The sequence below is a fragment of the Megascapheus bottae genome, chromosome 2 (genome assembly GCF_031878675.1).
Source record: "Megascapheus bottae isolate mThoBot1 chromosome 2, mThoBot2.hap1, whole genome shotgun sequence".
Taxonomy (NCBI): domain Eukaryota; kingdom Metazoa; phylum Chordata; class Mammalia; order Rodentia; family Geomyidae; genus Megascapheus; species Megascapheus bottae.
Window position 1 is genome coordinate 56,114,676 of NC_143510.1, and position 12,616 is coordinate 56,127,291.

A 12,616-nucleotide genomic window follows, 5' to 3' on the forward strand; every position below is an offset into this window, starting at 1 on the left:
TTGATGACTTGATAGGAAATCTATTGTAGATATTTCTAGATACCTATTTCTAGATTCTGAGATTCCTTTATAAGGTCTATAAATCTCTTTGGTCTTATGATACATTGTCTAACTTTAGCAAATCATCTTAAGCTTCAAATTTGCTGCAGATATTTACTTTACGTATGAAAATGGAGATTTGTATTCCACCATTTATATGTTTAAATCATTTCTTTTCATTATTTTTTATCTGAGTATCTACCTATAAATTATATTTTATAAATACTGCTAATTTTCTGTTAAGAATTTATATAGTTATTTATAGGTAAGCTATACCATATAAAAATAAAAATTCATAGCAGCAATAAAAATGTTTCTATAAAACCTGTCAAAATCATTAGAAAACTTACAGGGAAAAATTACCCACTATCTAAAGAAAACCTCTATAGTCACTGATGCTTATTAATTTATGGAAGTGAGAATTTAAAGACATTCTATAATCATGAGGGCGCCATTAAATATACAGCAGGTGTTCAAAGATTTGTCAGTTTGAGATTTAAATTGAAATAAGTATCTTTGCCAAATCAGCCATGAGACTTGATTTACTCCCTGACCATATGAGAGTTTCCTCCATGGCCACATTTGCCTTCTGGAACAAAATTCACCTCCCACTGAATCTTTGCTACTCTCTGAGCTTCATGAAAACTCTACATTCTAAATTGAAGATTTTTGAATGGATTAGACATGGTTCTTCAAGCACTCTTGAAATCTATGAGCAAACAGTCATGTTGAGCTCCTGGCAAAAGTTAACTGGCTGTGCATATTCTAGGATGGTCAGCTAATTCCTTTCTTTTTGTGTTTAGGAAAGCTATGTCTCTGTGGACCTCACACTACCTTCCCTGGGCCAACATTTAAAGTGGATACATTTCACTCATAGGTACACAAATCTGGCAACACAAGACAATCCTTTTTCTCTTTCTTCACATTGTCCTTCCTAACTGGTACTCCTTCATCATGTCATGCAGGGATGGAACAGATACTTGTGATGGGGCCCTTCTGAGTCTAATTCCTGTCCTGGGCACCATTGGCCTACAAGATGGTGAGTCAAAATGTACTTGCCTTTCATTTATCCAAACACATCTTGCAATAACTAATTCTCCTTCTCTTGCCCCAGTGCCACTTAGTCCCAGTAAATTGAAATTAGTTAGAAAGCTGTATTTCCATTGCTAGCATGAATCTATATTTGATATAAATCTGATAGTAAAAAATTCATCCTACCAAAAAACAATATAGTAATAAAGTCACTTTCCTTTAAACTATATCAAAGCATGTTAATACTTCAAAATACTATATAAATAAATGCTATGTGTTCATTTTCCAAGCTTGGCAAGTATTCTTGAAGGTACAGAAAGCTTCATTTTTAACCAAATATGTTTTATTACAAAAGTTAATATACCCTAAGGCCAGTGGTGAGAAATAACATCAACCCCACAAATTATTTTGCCAAGACATAGAAAATAAAGAGAAAGACAGAACTGAATGCAGACAAAAACATAGGAATATAGGAACATACAAAGACCCAATCCTCCATTGTCGATGAGACACACATTGTGCAAACAAAAAGTAAACACTGAAAAATCTTCCAGGAAAATAAATCCTGAAAGTAGACATAGCTACAGTTCTGTTTGATGAAGTAGACAATTCATCAAAATTAGAAGTGATAAAGAAGCTTCCTTCACATTAACAAAACAACAGTTCATCAAGAGGGCATAACAATTAACATTTATTCACCAAATACAAGTGTACACTTATTTGTGAAACAAATATTCATAGGTTTTAAAACACAGAAAGATCTCAGAACAATGATAGTGAGTGATTTCAAAATCCCATTCTAGCCAATAAAATAGTCTGGGGAAAATAAATATGCTAATGAACATTAGAATTCAGTAATACCAGAGACCAAATGGACTTAAAGGGCATACACACAGTAATTGATTAAGCCACTATGTAATATAAATTCTCTATAGTAGCTAAGGGAACTTTGTACTAAATAGATCCCACTTTAAGGCATAAAGTCAGTCTAAGAAAATGCAATGAAATTTACTTAAATCTGTTCTGATAAACCATGGAATAAAAGTCGATATTAACAACAAAAGAAACCACAGAAAATATTCAGGCATAAGAAAACTGAAAAATGTATTGTGTGTCATTAAAGAAATGAGAATTACAGAAAAAGACCTTTTAGACATTCAGTTAAAAAATCTAAAAGTTCTTAGAATCCAATGAACATATAAACATAACCTTCTGGGATCCAGTGGCTCACATCTGTAATCCTAGCTACTCAGGAGGCTGAGATCTGTATGGTTCAAAGCCAATCTAGGCACCAAAGTCAGAACTGGCGGTGCTGAAGCTCAAAGTGATAGAGCCCTAGCTTTTAGCTGAAGGGTTCCTAGGCCCAGAGTTCAAGCTCCATGACCAACTATATATATATGTGTATGTGTGTGTGTATGTATTTATATGTATTATATATGTATATATGTATTTATATGTGAAGAACATATATATATATGTTATTACATAGCTTTATTTCAAACTTCAACTAAATAAACTAATAAACGAAAGGGGTGAAGTAAGACCACATGGAAAGAAACAGATGAAGAGAAAAAAGGTAAAATTGCAGTCAAGATTCAAAGTATATTTTACAAAAATTAAGAAAAATGAAGGAAGGAGTTGGGAGATGAAGTTTGAGTGAGAGTGGTAAAAGGGGTGAAATTGATTAAGATACACTGTATTCATAATAACTGCTTTGTTTAGTGGCAACTCCTTTCCACGACTACTTAAAGTAAATTAAATACATTTTAATATATTTTTATTGTAATTAATAGAAGGGCTACATTATATTGGCCAGATAGAAGGTGCACTACTTCACAAACCTTGCTACCCTTTCTCATGTTTTTGTCTCAATTTCCCTCCCCCTACCCTGTTCCCTGTCTTGTTCCCCCTTCCCTATCCTATTTCACATAAGCAAATAAGCATATATGCAATATATCAGATAACAATGTAAGATACTGTAACAATATGAGATAACCAATATTAAAGCAAAAAGAAATTAAATCTAGATTTTAAATTGTACAGAAAAAAATAACAAAAAACTTGGCTCTTCAAAAAGGTAAGTTAGATAAATGTTATGCAAATTCTATGTATATTTTTTCATAATTGTTTTCAGCTAATTTCCTAACAAAAGTTAAATTTATTTTCTTGAGTTTAAAATGGAAACCCACTTTTCTTAAAGTTACTCTTACTACAAATGAATGGATACAAAAATTGTGGTATGTATATACAATGGAATTCTACGAAGCCAACAGACAAGATAAAATAATGGCATTCGCAGGGAAGTGGATGCAAATCATGTTGAGTGAGACAAGTCAAGACCAAAGGAACAAAAGGCACATGGTATCCTTAATATGCGGTTATTAAATCCAAAGTGTACAAGAGCGAGGACTCAATATTTGCATACCCAATGCTATGGACATGGTATTGGAAATAGAAACACAACTATATAGACATAAAATTTATGACTTTATAGACATATTTTATTACATAGATTAATATACATCTATAACATACAAATCCTCAGCTAATTTTAATTATGTTCTAAAATCTAAGTGCCAGTGATTGTATATAGAGATTAATACTTGTTGTTAAATACATCATTTGAAATATGATGTAAAAATCAATGTTAATAAATTCTTTAATAATAAAAATTACTCCATCATCATTTACAGTAGAATAAAATACGAAATATCATTTCATATAGTAACTCTCCAGATATACCTGCCCTTCTTAACCTTTTTTCCATACCACTGAGCTATTCTATTATTGTGTTCCCATGGATATGTCAAATATTTCCAAAATTATCTGTATAATAAAATAAAGATGTAACAACAAAAATTTAAGACTGACTTGTATTAGGGCAAGATTGTCTTTGGTATTTTTTCTTTTCCACATCTTCACAACAAGGGAATTTTTAGAATTAAATTTATAAACACTATCTGCCAGCTTTAGAAATTTGCACAAAATTGGTTTCCATTCAAAAAATAATTATGAAAATGGTATTCTAAAATAGCAAAGTGAAACTCTAAGAAAAATAGAGACTATGCAAAATGAACTTTACAAATAGTAAAACACTCTGCAAAATGAACTTAAAAATTGGGGAGTGAGGATGAATGAATGGAAAGTTGGAGAAAAATGTGGAAGGAATAACAGAGTTTGACAAGAAATGTATTCACCACTTTGTGTTGGTAACTGTAACCCCACTGTACATCACTCTGATAAGAAAATGAAATTTAAAATTAAAAAAATTGAAATTGAGAAGGTCAGTGTTAAACTTACAATATAAAGCATAACCATCATTGAATAGTATTGTTTTTGATACTCAATCTTTTCAATTAAAAATTGGCTATTAAATTCAACTCATGTTCTATTGAATGGCTGAATTTTTTTAATGAATAAAATAATTGCATAACAGACTCGTGTGGAAAAAGTTGAATTTATCAGTGCTGTCACACTTCAGTAGATTCCTGAATTAGAGCTTTTATTGACTCACATACTGTGTATGAAATGATGGCTGTCTAAGTACTCTTTGGCACAGTAACATTTGGCATATGATTTCAAATCTGGGTTTTTCTCGCTCCAAGGAAGACAGGGAAAAAGAAATCAGGAATTTGTCATATCTTTTTAGGTATAAATTCATGTCATGAAACTGAATCTTTGCTGTTATTGCTAGACAAGCTTTAATATTTTTTTCAGAGAGGTGATCACCCATGTAAGTTCATTGAATTTCCTTCTCATTAGAGTCAAGAAATTCTTTAGGATTAGTTTCCTTACTTAAGATAGTAACATATGAAATGAAAGCATGATTATCCTGCTTTGGGGAAACTCTTTAAGCTCCAGAAGTCAAACAGATTTAACAATTGCCTGGGAAGGAAAAGCACAGAAGCAGAAACCAGATGATGTGTCCATTCCCGATGCAATGTCCTCTCTCATGGAAGAGGTATTGTATGAATGCCTAGTAAAATATCAAAAATGAAAGACATAGATGTTGGTTTCAACTGGCAGTGAAAATATGATCAATGCTATTTATTCATTTATTTTTGGCTTGAAGAAGATAGACATTGTCCTCACTTCGTGATGCCAGGAATGCCAACAGGAAAGGCTGACCTGGAGTTCAAACTGCAGCAGTTAGCCTCCCCTCTACCACCAACCTTCATCAAACACCTCTGCAGATCACACCAACATGCAGAGAAGAATGTTTCAGGCACTGACAATACCCTCACTAGATGGTTCTCGTTTATATCTTCGAGAAGCATTCTCTAGGTGGACTGAAGTAAAACAGTTGGCTATTCTTTAAAAGGATTACTTCACCACCACTTAAGTGAGAATATTGGAACTAATATCTCCACTTTTCACCAATTAATTCACTGGTCAGGCCTTGAGGTAAGGATAACCAATATATGTTTGGAAACTACAACACATCTTTGAGTTTTCAATTTGTCTTCTCCAAAATTCACGTTGAAATTGTTTGACCATGTTGGCAACGTTGGGAGCTGAGACCATTGGGAGAACACTGGGCTCATTCGTGAAACCAATACCATTATGAGAGGTCAAATTCAGATCATTTAGTCTCCAAGTAATTCTTCTTTTTGTCCTATAAAGATTTGGGGGTTGGAATCTAGAGGCTCTATTTCCTGAGGGAAATGGAATGGAAAAATAGAATGCCCTCACCTGCCAAAGAACTTGCCAACCCCTTCATCTGTCTTCCCAGCCTCCAGAGTTTTCAGCTAATGAGTTCTGCTTCTTAGTCACCCAGCATTATGTGTTTAGTTATAGACACAAAGATGGAGGAAAATCCTAAGCTTTTACTATCTCAAAAACAAATGAACACATCTGAAATCCAACTCACAATCCTATTCACATCCTACTCCTTCTAATGTAGCCGCCAGTGTGAGGTGGATTGTAACTAAAAGTCATTCTTGTTCTACTTCGACTTGCATGAAGCTAATTATCAATGCAGTCCATTTTCCCTTTATAATGCTTCAAGAATCCACTAACAAAGTTAGGCTTTACCCTTCACCTTGCCTCAATAACCTCTTTAACTCAGATTTCTTCTCATTTTAATTCTCTCAAACTACTAATTTTACTGTAGCCTGCTTATCTTTTTATTAGGTAAATATAATTATTCCAGTTTCTTTCAATCTCCATTTAAAATATATTATTTGCGTTTTCTTGTTCTTACTATAAACAGATAAATATAGATGTTCTATCAATGAAGCTTGTTTTAACTCATTCCTCGTGCTTTGTGAATCTTTTCTTACTTTGTAAGCTGAAACTATCATTTTTATTTGCATATGTCATTATTTCTGCTCCCAATGTTAATATTTAGTTTTTCACATTTTGCCCTAAAATAGCAATTCTTCATGAAAGCTTTTATTTATACACATCCATATTCACAAATTAGGGTCTTCCTTTATGGTATTATTCATTCTATTTTTATATTATATTTCACATAGTAGTATTCATTCTATTTTTATGTGTAATAATTGTATGGTTGATGTATCCTCCTCACATGTGTAAATACCATGAAGATGGAGAACACATCTATTTGGTTCATCTTTGTATCCTTAGCACTTAGCCTAGTTTTGTTTTTAATAAGTATTTTTTCATATATTTTTATTGTAATTAATAGAAGGGTTACATTATATTCACCAGATAGAAGGTGCATTACTTCACATACATTGATACCCTTTCTCGTGTCTTGGTCCCCATTTCTCTCTCCCCACCCTCGCCCCTCATCTTGTTTTCCTCCCTTCCCTATCTGACCTCAAATAATTAAATACGTATATGTCCAATATATCAGATAACCGGGTGAAATACTGTAACAATATGAGATAACCAAGAGACAGCAAAAGAGAGGAGAGACAGCATAGCACATTAAGGACAACAATCACTCATTATATGGCTTTTGATTCTATATCCTGGAGGTCCTTTCATTTAGCATCATACAATAGGGCCTTATCTGCTAGGACAGCCCAAGGTTTCTACCTATTATGACAAATGAGGGAAACCATTGAGCCTATGTTCCTTTGAATGTGGCTTACTTCACTTAATATGATTTTTTCTAAGTCTTTCCATTTCCTTACAAACGGGGCGATGTCATTCTTTCTGACCACAGCATAGAATTCCATTGTATATAAATACCACATCTTGTTGAGGCACTCATTTGCTCAATAAAAATGAGTGCTGTAAGTCTATGTGTTATCTACTGTATTAGTTCAATGAGGGTCAGAAAGAAATATTATTTTTATTCAAGATTAAAAGTATTTTACGTGTAATAAGGAATTGCCATTTAACAAAGCACTTTATGATTACAATGCATCTTGATCAAAGTTACCCCTTTCAACATTCTCACTCATTCCTTCCAATCTATTCCTTTCCTCTCTTTTCTTAATTTTGAAGGATATACATTCACTTGTTGATTGCAGCTCATGCCTATAATTGGACCTCCTGAGTAGGATGAACTCTAAGGATTGTGATTTGAAACCAGCTCAGGCAAAGTGAATCCATGAGACTCCAGTTAACCAGAAAAATAGTTGAAAGTGGGAATGTGATAGGAATCCTTAGTTAGAAAAGCTAAGCAACAGTATAAGTCTCTAGGTCAAGCCACAAACATTAATGTTTGGGGCATAACTGAATTCCTTGGCTATAACACAACTGCACATTTTATTTTATTTTTTATTTTATCTGGCCAATTAAAATCATGTTATAGTGGCTGCTGTGAGAATGGTCCTGAACCTGTAGTTAGCCTTAATATTGGAGGAAAATGGTGAAAGAACAGCATCTGTCATAGGTATAAAAGTGTCAAGGGGCTAGGCCTGGTGGCTCACACCTGTAATCCTAGCTATTCAGGAAGCTGAGATCAGGATGAAAGTTCAAAGCCAGCCCAGGCACAAAAAAACAAAACAAAACAAAAAACCGGATACTCTTACCTTCAAATAACCTCTACAAAATGGGAAGTGGGATTTGGCTCAAGGGTAGGGCAGTAGCCTTGAGCTGAAGAGCTCAGGGACAATGCCTAGCCCTAGATCAAACCCCATACCCCCATTACACACAAAAGAAAAAGTGCCAAGGGAAACACCTAACTTAACCCAGATTGACAATGAATCTCTTTCCCCTGATCCTATAAACTGTCTTCATATACCTCTTCCATGTGAAAGTCCACTACAACACTCGAATTGATTGATATACGCCTACATCATATTTTGTCATTGACATTAGAGCATTCTGCTTCCAGGAAACCAGAATAAGTCAATGGAATTGTGTGAAATTAGGACATTTTTCGATACTGTAGTTTTGATTCGTTTTGACCATGAATAAACACAGGATAACTCATACTATCCTGCACCACGAGAAATTTCCACACATTTGTTGGCATAAGGCAGCACTCCATTGTTTTACATTATCTTTAAGACAGAAATGGAAGTGCACATTTATTGGATTCTCTGCTAAAGGTCTCACAACTTTGGCATAAACGGGTCAGTTTGGAGTAGGGTCTCATTTGGGGCTCAAGCATTAATATCCATTTTTAAACTTGCATGGATATTTCTTGAAAATTGATTGTGAAAGCTCTGACCACTATACATCACACTGGCAGAAGGTGCCATGAGACTAAAATAGGAGCAGAAGGATCCAGGGTTGCACTGAATGAAACTTATTGGTACCTACCTGAACAAGGTAGAGTCAAAAGTAGCAAACAGCCTGGTGGATTCAACCTGGGTTAGAAGTTATGGTTTACATAATGGTCAGGAGAAAAAAATAATTCATCAAGGCTGAATCCTACCTAGTTATCACAAGTGGCACATTTCTGGCATTCATGGTTTCAGGATCTTTTTGCAAATCTCTAGTGGATCTCTAATGAATTTGTGTGGGGAAACTGTGCGGGAAACGTGAGGACAATAAGTGATTGTAAGCTGAACATCAATAATTGTTGGCAGAATTCATTCCTTTCCAACTGTGGCACTCCTTGAGCCTTACTTCTTCAAGGCTAACATGAGAGAAAGTTCATTTCTAAATCCCTATTAGATGTCAGGCCCATTCAATACAATCTCCTTTTTGTTTAAAGTCAAAGTTCATTACTGTATTCATCAAATTAAGCCTACATATATTCCTCTCCTTGCTGTGTAATGTAAGTACTCATGGGAGTACCTCACACAACTTCCTATGCGCAAAGGGAAGGGGCATGTTGGACATGTGTAACAAATCGGGAGCAACAATTCACAAGACCCCTCCTGGAATTCTATCTACCCAAAGTCTAGTTAGAACAGAAGTTAAAGGAGCTATGGTCACACAACCTATTGCTTTGAAGTCTAAAAATTAAGAGTAATGGTTGGGGAAAGACTCATAACACATCTAAAAGAACACCTGCTGCGTTGGTTAATCCTCTCTCACTGTAACAAAATATCTTTAATCATTAACTTGTGAAAAGAAAAAGTTCATTTTGCTTCACAGTTTTAGGAGATTAAAGTCCTACAGGATTTATTACATTTTTAATTTTTATTGTAATTAATAGAAGGGTTACAGTTACATTCACCAGATAGAAGGTACATCACTTCATATAACATTGATACCCCTTCTCATGTTTTTGTCCCCATTTCCCTCCCCCACACCCTCTCCTCACCTCCTCCCTTCCCTTTCCTATTTCAAACAAACAAATAACCATATGTACAAGGATTTATTACTTTTATGTCCCTGGGGAGCTTACACATCAGAGTAGGAAGGAAGTAACGGGAAAAGCTACTTATGTCATGGGGCAGGCAGGGAAGAAAACCAAACCAAATCAAACCAAACAAGAGGGAAGAGAACAAAGTTCTACAGTCTCCCTACAAGCCATTCCCCAAAGATCTAGATATTCCTTCTTTGCTCCACCACCTCCCAATTGCATCAGACTGAGAACCAACCATTAATACACACACATTGGGAGAATGTTTAGGATCCAAACTATAGAGCTGTGCCTATATGCACAGATCTCAGATGGCTACATGAGGAGAGAAAATTCAGAAATTAGGGTCACGTGGCTCAGCTGCATTCCCTGTGTTACAAAAACACCCAATGGAGAGAACATTACTTCATAAGGCTCATTCATGGTTAGACAAGAGGAAAAACTCTAGTGAACATAAAGTAAAGCATATATGAAATATTGTCCAAGAACTGTAAGAATTTGCCAGCAAGTATAATTACTGATTGACAGAGAAGTCACACATATGTTGGAATTTATAGCTCAAAGTGGATTTTGACATAGGTTGGACTTCTTTCTATAGTTCAGCTATTTTTCATGGCTCTGTTTTAGGCATTAAATAATAGACTAAATGAGTATGATTTCTGTGTCTTTAAGATATTTGCTCTGAGTAGCTCCCAATACAAAGACACACTACAAAAACACATTGTTGTAAATAAACAGCCGGGATCTGGATAATGAAATTCTAGAGTTATTCTTGTCTATAAATGTTTGAAATGCATTCAGCAGACTTTCTAAGAGTCAGTTTTAAGCAAAGAAAATAATGTAAGAGCCTGAGAACTAGAATAAAAGTGCACTCTGTGTGTGTGCGTGTGTGTGTGTGTATGTGTGTGTATGAGAGAGAGAGACAGAGAGAGAGAGAGAGAGAGAGAGAGAGAGAGAGAGAGAGAGAGAGACCGAGACAGAGAGACAGAGAGACAGAGAGACAGACAGAGAGAGAGAGACAGAGAGAGAGAGACAGAGAGAGAGAGAGAGAGAGAGAGACCGAGACAGAGAGACAGAGAGACAGACAGAGAGAGAGAGAGACAGAGAGAGAGACAGAGAGAGAGAGACAGAGACAGAGAGACCGAGACAGAGAGACAGAGAGACAGACAGAGAGAGAGACAGAGAGAGAGACAGAGAGAGAGAGAGACAGAGACAGAGACAGAGACAGAGACAGACAGAGAGACAGAGAGAGAGAGAGAGAGGAAGGGAGGGAGACTTGGGGTTTGAACTCCAGGCTTGGATACTATCCTTGAGCTATTTTGCTCAAGGTTAACAGTCTATTACTTAAGCCACAGCCGCACTTCTGACTCTTTGATGGTTGAGTGGCTCACAGATATTCCCTTCTGAGCTGGCTTCAAATCCCGATTTTCAGATCTCAGCCTTCTGAGTTGCTAGGATTCCAGGTGTGAGCCACTATTGCTAAGCAGTGGCTCTTTCCTAAAGAAATGTTTGATAAATTTCCCTCCTGGCAGAAACTTAGAGCAAAAGTGATATTTTCACTTTTATCCTCAATACATATTTGTGTTAAACCATCTTATACTGAGGGTTATTTTCACTTATGAGCTGTTGGACAGCACAGTGTAAATAATCACTACTTTTGATTGACCAAAGTTGCAAGAAAAAAGTATGCATAAAATATTTCTACTTTTCCTATAAGCATTTCCCTCATATATAAATAGAAACACTTTTGAGAAAATCCACACTTGAAATATCTGAAATGAAAATAGTGTCTCTAGCAAAATAGTGATACTCATCTCAAGAAGTAACCTACTTGTATTAACAGAATGATATATTGACATCATCAGTACAAAGCATATATGACCGTTAATTTAAAAAACAACACTGAAGCAAGTCTGCAGTTTCTTTTCTTGAGACGTGATTCTACAGGCAAAAATCACTAGATAATCTTTTCTTTTCAAAAAGTGTCAGAATCAAAGGGAATTTTGACAAGTTGAAATTGCTTTTGTGAGGAGAGCGGGAGCAACCAGGCACTTGGAATAAGAGCTCAGATTCTCTCAAATATATAAGAACCTATTTCTAATACCATATTTGTGTCCCTAAAAGCCATCTTTCTTTCAGAAAACACTAAAGCTGCCTAGTTCAAGAAATGGTCCATTGCACTCACATAATAGTTTATGCTTTCAAAATTTCGTAAATATATTATGTTACTTAAGCTTTACTACAACTTGGTCCAGGCTGATAGTGCAGGAAAATGATGAAAGGGAAACAGAGCTTTATTCTACAAGCAAGAAAGGTAAAATCAAGAGCAAATAAGTTATTTTTATATTACCCTCATACCCAAGAGGCACTTGGTCACATTTCTATATAAGATATGATTTGGTATTATTGCTTTTGAAAGAGAAAATGCAATTGTCACAAGGGAAATGGAAGATACCAAAGACATCAATGTGAGACATTTCATGCTTAGAAAAACGTACATATAATTTCTGCATATTTCACTTTGCAAAACATTCTAAGATTTTTTTTACCAGAAATAAAATGTACCTATCGCATCGTGAGCTTCTTATAAATCATTTTTTTTGTCTAACACAGATTTGATGCAGCTATATCAGATGGTAGCCATCTGAATTTTAGTAATTTGGTATTACTTCCATTTGAAGCCAAGAAGACATATTAAAAATCTGATTTAATCTTTCACCACAGTAGTAACAAAAATTGTAGGGAAGGAGTTTTGGATATGAAACAGCTTTTCCTGATGTTGAGTATAACATGTGTATCAGGAAATAACCAATGATAAAGTGTACATCAGTTAATTATCAGAATATTGGCAAAGTGAGTCCA